Raw genomic sequence first — 11,447 nt, 5'->3', positions numbered from 1 at the left:
ATCCATTTATTGCATGCAATAAAGCTACTTTCCGCCTTAACTGCCCTCTTTGCAAAAAAAGCGGTAATTTTTGTTTTTGCTTTCATTGTGGCGGTACCAAATAGCACCGCATTCTCTACACGAGACAACGTTTGCACCAGTTCAAGTCCGTGTCTTTCAATATCTAAGCAATATTGGCGGAGCACAGCCACTGGCAAAAGCGCTTCATAAAGCATTGGATGTCTTTACGTTGTGGCATACTCAGTCTCTTCGGTCCTTTCAGCAGCACCAGCTGCCATGACATCAGCAACGCTGTCTGTGCCTGGAGGGCTCACAACGGCACAGTCGTTGTTGACACTCAGGAAGTCCTCAAAGGACACTACTTTCGGTACAGCATCTGGAACGCTGGAGAGCTTTTCGCGCAGTTCGCCGATGCTGCCGTCGTGGTCCAGACTCGCTGACTGGATGGGCTCCGTCATGAATCCCGTGCGTCGGAAACAGTTACGGAAGGTGTCGGGCGTCACGACACTCCATGCGAGGCTCAAAATCTCAATCATGGCCAATTAGCATCTCAATCACCGCTCTGAGGCCGTGCATTTCGGTAGTAATTGTAGGCGCGCCGAGTTCGATATATCCGGCGTGAACTTCGTTATAAAGAATATGCTTCGCATGCATTTTCGTAACAGATTTGCTTTTGTTCGATATGTAGCATAATTCGCTCTATCCGGGCTCGTTATAATCGGGTTTGACTGTAGCACTTATCAGCAATGGGTGTTGGAGAACGCTTACTGCAGCGCGAATTGCTACAGACGATGCTGGGAACACACCAAGCAGTCAATCAATCGATCAATTGTTTAGAGAGCAAGTACTACAAGAATTGAGCACCCGTACTGTGAATCCTGTGCATGCCCTGAAGCCCACAAAAGTGTTACATGACCCCAGAGTATCACATGCCCGCGGTGGTCTATTGTATAACGCTTAATAAGCATAACTTTATGCTGTTTTTGTACGATATACTGTGGTTGACGCAGCCAAACGTCTGATCAGAGCATTTATAAAGCAGTCGACGTACTTGCACGTGACCCGCGTTCGCCAAATGAAACGTCACTATAATTTTTTTTTCTGTTGCTATGGCAATATCGAATTCTTCAACTGCCGTGCTGTCGGGCACCGCTTGATGTGTTGCGGAGGTTATAACTGTAGTTGTAAACAGCTTTGGGGGCTACCCGTCCGACGTAAGGGATCATAGCTGGAGGTGGTGAAAGGTGCTGAGGCCCCTGCGAGATCTGCCAAGGTCTTTTGTTTATAGTGAGGGCTCGCTTTTCTTGTAAGACGATTTGGGATCAGTTGCGTTTGTTTAGGTATTCATTCAATGTTGATGTGCTGGAAGCGAGCTCATAGAAGATATAATGTGTGGTTGGACGTGTCTAATCATCAATTTAGTGACACAGGTTGTCTTCACGGCTCTTTTCTTTAGCGTTTCCCCGCAGTGGGCGGAAAATTTACCTCCACAGAGAGAAAAAGAGAGAAAAAGCTCACAAACACAATAAAGACAGCGCCCGCGGGTGGGCTCGAACCACCAACCTTTCGGTTAACTGCCGAACGCGCTAGCCAATTGCGCCACGGAAGCCATGGTACCACGCCGCATATACGTACGTTCATCTAATATCTACCTCCGCAGAAAAAGAAAAAGATAGAGAAAGCTCACAAAAAAAAACGAGCACCCGGATGGGCTCTAACCAGCAACCTTTCGGTTAGCAGCCGAACGCGCTAACCAATTCCGCCATGGAGGCCGTGGTACCACGCTGTATATATTTCGTCTAATATTTACCTCAACAGAGAGCGAAAAATAGAGCAAAAGCATAAAAAAACGGCGCTCCGGGTCGGCTCGTACCACCAACCTTTCGGTTAACAGCGGAACGCGCTAGCCAATTGCGCCATAAAACCCGCACAACCACGCTGTATATACTTTATTCTAATATCGAATATTATTCACCTAATGCGAAACTACTACACAAACAACAGCGAGTTTGGCTAGTTCTGCGCTCCGAATCTTCTCCCGGGATATGGGGCTGCTGTAAAGGCACGGATGGGTGGCGATACAGTTAAACCTGTCTGTGACGAAATTGACAAAAGTTCGCAATTTTTTGTTACATCCAGATTTTCGTTATATGCAGGTTTCGAGTTACGGCTCGCGGGCATGAAGTATAAACAAAGACAAAATGCTACAAATCAGAGAAGGTGAACTCACCCTATATGGATTTATTTCGTCCATAACTTGCGTTTTCCGCCACTACGGCGAAAAAATGGCGCTAGTGTCGCGCGGCAACTAGGGCCCTAGCGGCAACAACAGGGAACAGGGAACGTCCAAGCTTGAGAGGCCGGCCGTGCGTTGAGGCGGGGAACGATGCGGAGGGGGAAGCTGGCCGCCGCCTCCACCCTGCCGCCCCGCCTCCCGTTATTCGTTCCCTAGAACTCTGCGCCTAGTGGATGGTCGGAATCAAGACAAACACACAAAAATTCGGGAGATCACTGCTGTTTTGGTTTCCCTCTCCTGAACGACCGCACGCGAAGAAAGCGCGGGCAGCCGTTAGGGCAGGTTACGGCAGTTCGGTGACTCCTACAGCCGCGCGCAATTAGCGAACTTCGCGAAGCTTTTCATGCGCATAAAACTAGGTCAGTGTCGCGCATATTTTTGCATATATAGTAGCCTGCGAAAGCGTGCGGAGGTATCGTCAAGTGCTTCTCTTCTCTTCTTTACGTTCGCCTTGCTGATTGAGCGGCAGATGGATGCCGCTGACATGAGGAATGAAGACGAACTCGTTATCTGCTGGCACCTTGAGGATCAGACAACCACGACATCTGAGAGAAGAGAGTGTTTATTGCGTCTCCTGCTCTATTTACAATGTATTTACAAGAGGTTATATAGGCTTTCTAAACACATAGAATTCCGTGCAGCCCAATCAAAGAACAGCACTTTCCCTTTCGTGAATTTCCCATTGGCTGCAGACGAAATGTCCGGCCCGTGTTCCTTCCGGCCAATTATCCGATGCACACCCGCCTCTCTCAAGGCGATCATTCGTCGCTTGCGGTCTTTCACGGTCCTTGCCTCATTCTTCGTAATTCACAGGGTCACCTCCAGTTCAATGGATCCTCCGCAATGTGGTGCGCTTTCCCATTATGGTGCAAACATCGCGCCACCTGCGAAGGTGTCATAACACACACGTGCGTGCGCTGGCATTGTCGGCCACGCAGCTCCGCGCGATCCGTTGGTATATCGTATGTTTACGGCCGCTCGCACGAGTTCCTCGCAGGGCGAAAACACTTCATGTGATGCCAGGTTCAGCGTGGTTCGGCTCTGAGTGGCCTCTGCGCCTCGTGGTCGCCGCCGCTTGGTCGAGCAGGGTGCTATGTAGAGGCAATGATGAAACCGCACATTCTTCAAGTGGTTGCGGGTGTTTTCGAACCCAACACCTCCCCTCCAACTGTGTTGCACTGCATTTTAGGCATTCAACATACACACACCACATGCAACCACAGGTTCACAAATGGCCCTCGGTTTGTCACGTGAGGCACTGTTCGTGGCTTGCACCCCATTGACCCTGCCTCGCGCATGCACTGACAAAGCATACATGCGCCCTTTGCCTTGCTTTCTGTTTATGCGTCATCGTTGGAAGTCACCAACCGCGACATGGCGTCGGCATTAGCGTTTAGAAGCCCCTTTTTGTGCTCGACTACCCGGTTATACTTCTGCAGCGCCAACGCCCAGCGTGTCAGCCTTGCGCTCTACGGTGTGGTCAAGGTTAGGAATTTGAGCGGGTTGTGATCAGTGATCACCCTGACTCTGGCCCCAAAAAGCCATGCCTCTAACTTCGACAGAGCCCAAATGATCGCGTAAGCTTCCTTCTCGTTTGCGGCCCATCGATTCTGGGCCGGGCTAAGCTTTTTGCTTAAAAAAGCGATAGGGCACTCTTTGCCTTCGTTATCCTGCTGTGCTATAGGCACGCACCAATTGCCTAATCGGATGCATCCGTGGCGAGGATAAATTCTTTCCCCGGATCTGGGGCTTGCAGCGCGGACGCCTGCACTAGGCAATCTTTGACCTTGTCAAAGGCTTCCTGCGCCTGTGTATCCCAAGGCAATTTCTGCGGAATACGTCGGCCAGTCAAGTTGGTTATGGGCAAAACGACTTTGGAGTACTCAGGCACGTAGTCTCTATAGTAGTTTGCCAAACCTAGGAAACTACGAAGTTGCCCCTTCGTTTAGGGAGCTGGAATCTTCTTAATCGCTCAGACCTTCTCTGGATCAGTCCCGTGCCGGCCTGAACCCACAATACGACCGAAGATTTTGACTTCTTGTTGTGCAAAGCGGCATTTGCTCACGTTAAGCGTCAGCCCTGCCTTGTCCAGCGATGAAAGCACTTTGTCCAAGTGTTCGAGGTGCTCCTCCCAGCTCTCTGAGTAGACTGCTACATCATCAATGTATGCGCCAGCGTACTGTCTATGCGGCGCTAGTATACCATTGATGACTCTCTGATATGTGCTGGCAGCATTCTTCAGGCCGAAGGGCATCACATTCCATGCGTACTGGCCCGACGGAGCGGTAAATGCAGTGCGCAACTGCGCGTCCTCGTCTAGGGGTATTTGCCAGTAGCCCCTGAACATGTCTAGCAGAGTTATGTACTTTGCCTTTGCTACCTGGTATAACAGATCTGCCGGCACGCTCATGGGAAATGCGTCTGCCTCTGTTATTTTGTTGCGCTTCCTGTAATCGCAGCAGATGCGAATGCCGCCGTCCTTCTCTGATACACAGACCAGTGGATACGCGTGCGGACTTTCGACAGGGTATATTAGCCCCCAATCCCGGAGTTCATCCACCTGCCTTTGCACTTCGTGCACTAACGCCATCGTTACCCTGTAAGGATATGCGCGTCGCGGTTGCTCCCCTGCTTTGATATTGATTCGGTGGACACCCACTCTGCAGGTTCCTGGTTTGTTTGCGAACACCCTCGAATGCCTCGTTATTAAGTCTCGCAGCTGCTTTTGCTGAACAGACTCCAAATGCACGATGTCATTTGGATGTAGCGTTGCCTGCACCTGTGTCCTAGACGGTATGACCGGAACGTCTCTAAATTCTTGGTCGCCCTCAAATATTACTCCTACTGCGGTTACTCGGGTGTGGTAGGAACGAAGCTTGTTAGCATGAACAGCTCTGCGTGATCCATCCTCGAGCTCGATCATGTAGCTGTACGGTCGCAGTTTCTCGATAACAGTGACCGGTCCCTTCCACTTTGCCATTAGCTTGCCTTCTCCGTCCTTCTCGAGCCATAGTAGTTGGTCCCCTGCAACAAACTGTTTGTCCGTGGCCCTCAAGTTATAGCGTCCCACGTACTCCCTCTGAGTGGCCTCGCTTTGTCGAGCGGCTTGCTCGCTAGCTTCTTTCAAGCTATTTCGAAGCCTAGAAAGGTATTCTGCTGCTGGTATACCCAGTGATTCGGGTACAACCCAGTCTCCGAACCAAGCCTTTTCGAGAATGGAGAGAGGTCCATGCGGCACCCGTCCATACATTAGCTTCAACGGTGACCGCCCTGTAGTGGCGTGCGGAACCTCACGATAGGCCCATAGCAAGAAAGGAATCATCCTATCCCACTCGCGTCCTTGTTCGCTGACTATGTGGAAAAGCATCCTTTTGAACGTGGCGTTCCAGCGTTCCACCAGCCCGTTGCTTTGAGGATGATCGGGTGTGGAAAACCTGGGTGTGGCTCCCAACCTCTGCAACATCTCCTGCGTTAGCCTCGACGTAAATGGTGCCCTGATCCGAGCAAATTGTCTCCGGTACTCCATGCCGAGAAAGTATCTGCAGTAACGCGTCACAAGTAGCCTTTGCCGTTAGTGATCGAAGGCACACTACTTCCGGCCATCTGGCGTGCAAATCTACCACGCAAAGGGCATAGCGATGACCCCTAGCAGAAGGAGGGTCCAGAGGGCCGATGCAGTCCATATTTACCGTCTGAAACCGTGCACTGGGCCTGGCCAAGGGCGTTATCGGAACCCTATCTTTCTGCCTCGCCGGAGATTTCTCCTGGCATTCGTGACACGATCTACAGTACTCCTTTACGTCCTGACACACCCGCAGGCAGTAGAATGAGCTTTTCACCCGCTGCAGCGTTTTCCGCTCTCTCAAATGTCCCACCCATGGTGAATCGTGAGCCATTTTCAGCACTTCTTTGTGCCTCTGCGACGGTAGCACCAGCTGTTTGCACGCGCGACCCGCGACGTACTCCTGGTGATACAATAACTCGTCCTGAACGAGCATGCCATGCGTTCCGGCCTTTGCCTGCGCCCAAGCATCCCGCAATGCCGGGTCTGCCACCTGAGCCTCACGGAGCTCGTCTCGTTTGCTTTTAACCGGCTCAGGGGCCTCGCTGCTGCCCTCGGTTATTAAAACACAGGTAGTCGCCGGTTGCTCCTCGCATGTCTCGCCTGCCTCCTCAGCTGCGGCTCCGGTTTCTTTGGCCGCTCATCTGGCACGCCGTCTGGAAACGCTCTTTCCTCGAGAAGTTGTGCGTAATCGTTGGGCGCGATGAGTGCATCGGTCCCCTCGAGTAGCTTGTCCGTGAGTGCACAAAGCACGGCCGCCTGACCCAGTTCGGATCCTACGTACAGACTTCCTTCGGACGCCGTCAGCGGGACATAGGCCAACTCCGCTATTACTTGTTGCCCGAACTCTCCTGTCAGCTTTATCTGCGAACCTGTAGAGTCGTATCAAGGTAAAACAGACTTTCTGATTACGCTCAATTCAGCTCCTGAGTCCACTACCGCGTCACATGGTTGCCCCGAGCTCTTAAGCGTAACCGTTGCCAACCCGTGCTGCTTCGGCTGCGTATCTTGCCCAACCCTGTCTGTCGTTCCCACGGTAGACTCGAATGCAGGCCCCATCACTCTCGCGACCACCGGTCTGTTTTCTGGACGCGCTGCTGACTTAGGGTCCTGCTTTGCAACAAAGCCCTTTTGGGGACAATCCCTGGCAAAGTGATCAGTGCTCCTGCATTCAAAACAACGTTTCTTCCATCTCGCGTCCGTGGCGCCGTCTGCAAGCGTTTTAGGTTTCTTTTGCCCTTCCTCGAAACTTGCCTTCCTTTGCGCAGGCCTGGACCTTTCGCTCTCCTAAACTCTCTCCGCCAGCTTTGCCGCGGCACTGGGCGACAAAAACGCACCCTCTTCATTACGAACAACATGCGCCTTCGCCTCAGGGCTCTCAAACATTTTTTTAAGCGATCCGCGACAACTAGCTGCTTGAGTTCTTTGAATGTGCTTGCCTTTGAACTCTGGACATAATAGCCAAAATAGTTTTCGAGGCGCACAGCGAAGTGATCCCAGGACTCCTTTTCTCTTCTTTTAGACTCGGGAAACAACCTTTTGTACTCCGCTGCCGAAAGCCTGAGACCGTCCAGGATGCTAGACTTAAGCTTAGAGAAATTTTTTCTTTCCTCAGCTGTCAGCCTGCACAGCAGTCCACGTGCCCTTTCGCTCAGCTGTGGCAAAACAAGCCCAGCTCACCACTCGCTCGGAACGTCATAACAATCGAGTGTTGCCTCGACGTCCTCAAACCACATTGGCACTAGTGCCTCTTGGTTGGGCATAGGCGCCAGTACACCTTTTAGCAGGCTGGCAAATTTCAGCCGTCTGTCTTCCGCTGGCCTTCCACCAAGCGATACGCTGTCACCGTCCTCGTTGGACTCAGCCCCATTACGGGCTCTCAGCCGCTGGCTTTATAACATCAAGCGCTGCTTCTCTTTTTCCGCCTCAGCAATTTTCAATTGTAGCTGAAGCTGCTCAAGCTGCCCCGACGCCGTATCTGACGTGCCACTACTCTGACCCCCCGGGCCGCTGTCGGTGACCTCCAACGCCTGCAAGTTTCCTGCCCCGTCCCCGTTCATTTCTGAGTTGTCTTTTTCTCTGTCTCGCAAGTTGTAATGCTTTGTCATTGCTCTGCGCCCGACAGGAAATCAAGAGGTACCCGCCTGAAGTTGCCTTGCGGAGCACTCGTCCTCCTCGGAAATCGGTGACTAGCCTTGCTTCGTAGGCCCGTTGCTAAGGTAGTCAGGTGGAGATGGTTGTCATCAGTCTCGGCTGATGTCGTTGTCCGCTGCCATCCTCAGCTCAGCCATGCAGATCCTGTCGTACTGCGCCAGTCAAGTTCTTCCCTTCTCTTCTTTACGTTCGCCTTGCTGGTTGAGCGGCAGATGGAGGGGAATGAAGACGAACTCGTTATCTGCTGGCACCTTGAGGATCAGACAACCACGACATCTGAGAGAAGAGAGTGTTTAATGCGTCTCCTGCTCTATTTACAATGTATTTACAAGAGGTTATATAGGCTTTCTAAACACAAAGGATTCCCTGCAGCCCAATCAAAGAACAGCACTTTCCCTTTCGTGAATTTCCCATTGGCTGCAGACGGAATGTCCGGCCCGTGTTTCTTCCGGCCAATTATCCGATGCACACCCGCCTCTCTCAAGGCGATCATTCGTCGCTTGCGGTCTTGCACGGTCCTTGCCTAATTCTTCGTAATTCACAGGGTCACCTCCAGTTCAATGGATCCTCCGCAATGTGGTGCGCTTTCCCATTATGGTGCAAACATCGCGCCACCTGCGAAGGCGTCATAACACACACGTGCGTGCGCTGGCATTGTCGGCCACGCAGCTCCGCGCGATCCGTTGGTATATCGTATGTTTACGGCCGCTCGCACGAGTTCCTCGCAGGGCGAAAACACTTCATGTGATGCCAGGTTCAGCGTGGTTCGGCTCTGAGTGGCCTCTGCGCCTCGTGGTCGCCGCCGCTTGGTCGAGCAGGGTGCTATGTAGAGGCAATGATGAAACCGCACATTCTTCAAGTGGTTTCGGGTGTTTTCGAACCCAACAGGTATTAAAACTCTGCCGTCTTTATGCGTCTACTGGGTGGGAGTGTGTTCAGTGGGAGAGACGAGGTTTTGCATCTGTCGGGGTAACAGTACACCAACGCGAACGCAGTTTCTTAGCAAACTGGAATTTAATTCGAACTCCGAGAACTAAACAGCGCTGGAGACTTTGCTCCTCTGTTTCCTCTTTTAGCAACTTTTTTCGTGCAGCAGTTGTACGGATTCTCATAGCCATGGTAAGGATGAATGAGTGCGGCTGCTCTCGTAGAGGGACGGCTGAATGTCAGGTAAGTGGGGTTTTAGTTCGGACAAAACGCTGTAAAACAGCTAGCAAAATTTTCTCGGGAAATGTGCACAGTTGGAGTAATTCTTTCAGATTCCCGGGTCCGCCCATGTTGTGGCCCCATGTGTACCACCCTGGCACTCAAAAGATTTCAAAACATCAGGCACGCCGACAGCATCTCTGCGCGCTACGCGCAAGCAGGCAGTGTTTCGCGGTCCCCCACCTCGCCCTCTCCCGCGAAGCCGCATCTATGGTCCGGAAAGCACAGACCTCATCTCTTATCCCTCCATCTCGTATCGACTACATGCATGGCATCCTCTCGCGTCCCACTTGCTCTACACCCAACTGCCCTTCCTACCCATCAGTACGACACCTTTACTGGGAGTGCCATCCGCCAGACCTACCACCACACCTGCGTTCCCGCATCGCTTCCTGGGAGGACTGGTTGAACCCGGGTCCTGGCGCACATGTCAAATCGACGCAAGAACTTCTGGCGGCCCACTGCCTTCGTGTTAGTGCGGACCTCTGGGAGTTCTACGGACCAGCCGTCTCCTAATGAAGAGACTGTGGCACGACGGCCCGGACTAGGGCTGTTTAAAGAATAAAGTTCTCGCTCTCTCTCTACTCAAAAGTCCTCCCTAGAATTGGATAAATGGCTAAATATCGTTCTCCAGAAATGTAAGGTACCTCTTCGGCCGTGTGAAAAACCTTAGTCGTCTGATTTGTTTCCCCTCTATTCAGTTTCTCGTTGGCGCCGCTGCGGGTGCCACTTTCAAATCTCCTCCCTAATAGTTGGCGCTCTCTGTATAAAGCGCCTAAAACCGCACGAAACCCAGCAAAACCAAACATATACCTCCAATTTGATTTATTTCCACTCTATCAGCTGCGCGAAGACCACACCAACAAAACCGAACCCACACTGAGGTTTAAACAATGTTTGGACATGATGCACAATTTAGCCAACGTTCTGCAAGTATTGAAAATTTTTATATGCCTGCCAAACGTTTCCAATGTGATCGTTACAGCTGAAGTAGCGGTTTTTGCTTCTAGCCATTTTCTGTACATGCCCTTATACTAAGTGTCATGCACGAGACGGTTAAATAAATAAATAAATAAATAAATAAATAAATAAATAAATAAATAAATAAATAAATAAATAAATAAATAATACAAAAAAAATCGGGCCAATCCACCCCGTGAATGTGGTTGGAAAGCAAAGCTGTAAACGGCACCCATAACGATTACTCATGCGACGTCACTTAAAATCACTCACATCGGTTTACAAATAGTAAAACCAGAGAGAAGTGAAATGCACTTAACCACACCATTTATTACTTCAAAGAGATATTGTTGGTAAGGTTAAATCAATGCATGATGCATGAACGGCGTTTGATTGAGTTGTATTGGTGTAGCAAGAGTGGAAACTTTTTTTTATAAAATCAAAGTAAGCTCTAACCCGGTGTTAGACGATCTGACTTCTCCGTCTCTGCGCCGTGGACGGAGGCGACGAGACTTGCGGCTGAGAAGGAGGAGGAAGAAATACTTCTGTTCAGATTTCTGAAGGGCCCAGAGTGCAGCCTTGGGGAGTGATTCCTTCTTCTGTGGGGCCCATATGCAGTCCGCGCGGCCTGTGTTCTGTCCACCCGCTGAAGCTGGGTAGGTAGAGAGGGCCTGGACAGCAGCATCTCCCATTGCTCTTGTTGGGTAGTTGACGGAAAGAGAGGAGGGTGCTCAGGGCTAAAGTCGCACACCCCGATTACGGGGCGGAGTATTCCTACTTCTGAGAAAAATTTACATTCAGCATCGTAGCGATTCGGATGCATTACGTGAAGACGCGTAGGCTGTGGGAAGGAGCCCGGATTGTATGAGCCGTAGGGTAGTTTGTTCTCGGGAAAGGTCAGGGTAAGGCGAAGGTACGGTCTGTCTCAGAAGGCGATAATGCTGGATTATCTCCCTGGACGTGACAAGCGGGTGACTGTCCTCGTGCAGCTCCATAGCACGGGAGGTAAAAGCGCAGGCTTGTTGGGTGGGCGTATTTGTTGCCCTCCATTGAAGCGTGAGGCGGTGTCCAGATGAGCTGAATGGAACCGTTTGGGGAGTGGTTTTTTAGCACGCACAGTGCAGGTCAGGACACCCAACCCGACTGGTAATTCCAGTAGGCTTGCTGGGAATCGGTGACTACCCTCCGAACCCCTGGTTGAGTAAGAGCCAAGGTGATGGCTGCCTCTTCTGCTGCCGTCATTTGTTGGGTCCTAAGCGAGGTACACGC

At 51.3% G+C, this 11,447-nt stretch overlaps 1 non-coding gene and 1 pseudogene across 1 annotated transcript; both read right to left on the bottom strand.

Moving 5' to 3' along the window:
• Positions 1-1,535: 1,535 nt before the first annotated feature.
• Positions 1,536-1,609, bottom strand: Trnan-guu (transfer RNA asparagine (anticodon GUU)). Its single transcript has one exon. It is a non-coding gene; the product is annotated as a tRNA-Asn (tRNA).
• Positions 1,610-3,995: 2,386 nt separating this feature from the next.
• On the bottom strand, positions 3,996-7,966 carry LOC144157355 (uncharacterized; annotated as a pseudogene).
• Positions 7,967-11,447: the final 3,481 nt, after the last annotated feature.

Source organism: Haemaphysalis longicornis, unplaced genomic scaffold, assembly GCF_048455015.1.
Source record: "Haemaphysalis longicornis isolate Haplotype H1 unplaced genomic scaffold, Haemaphysalis longicornis Haplotype H1 scaffold_1, whole genome shotgun sequence".
Taxonomy (NCBI): domain Eukaryota; kingdom Metazoa; phylum Arthropoda; class Arachnida; order Ixodida; family Ixodidae; genus Haemaphysalis; species Haemaphysalis longicornis.
The sequence above is the reverse complement of the archived record's forward strand: the minus strand, read 5'-3'. Positions and strand labels throughout refer to the sequence as shown.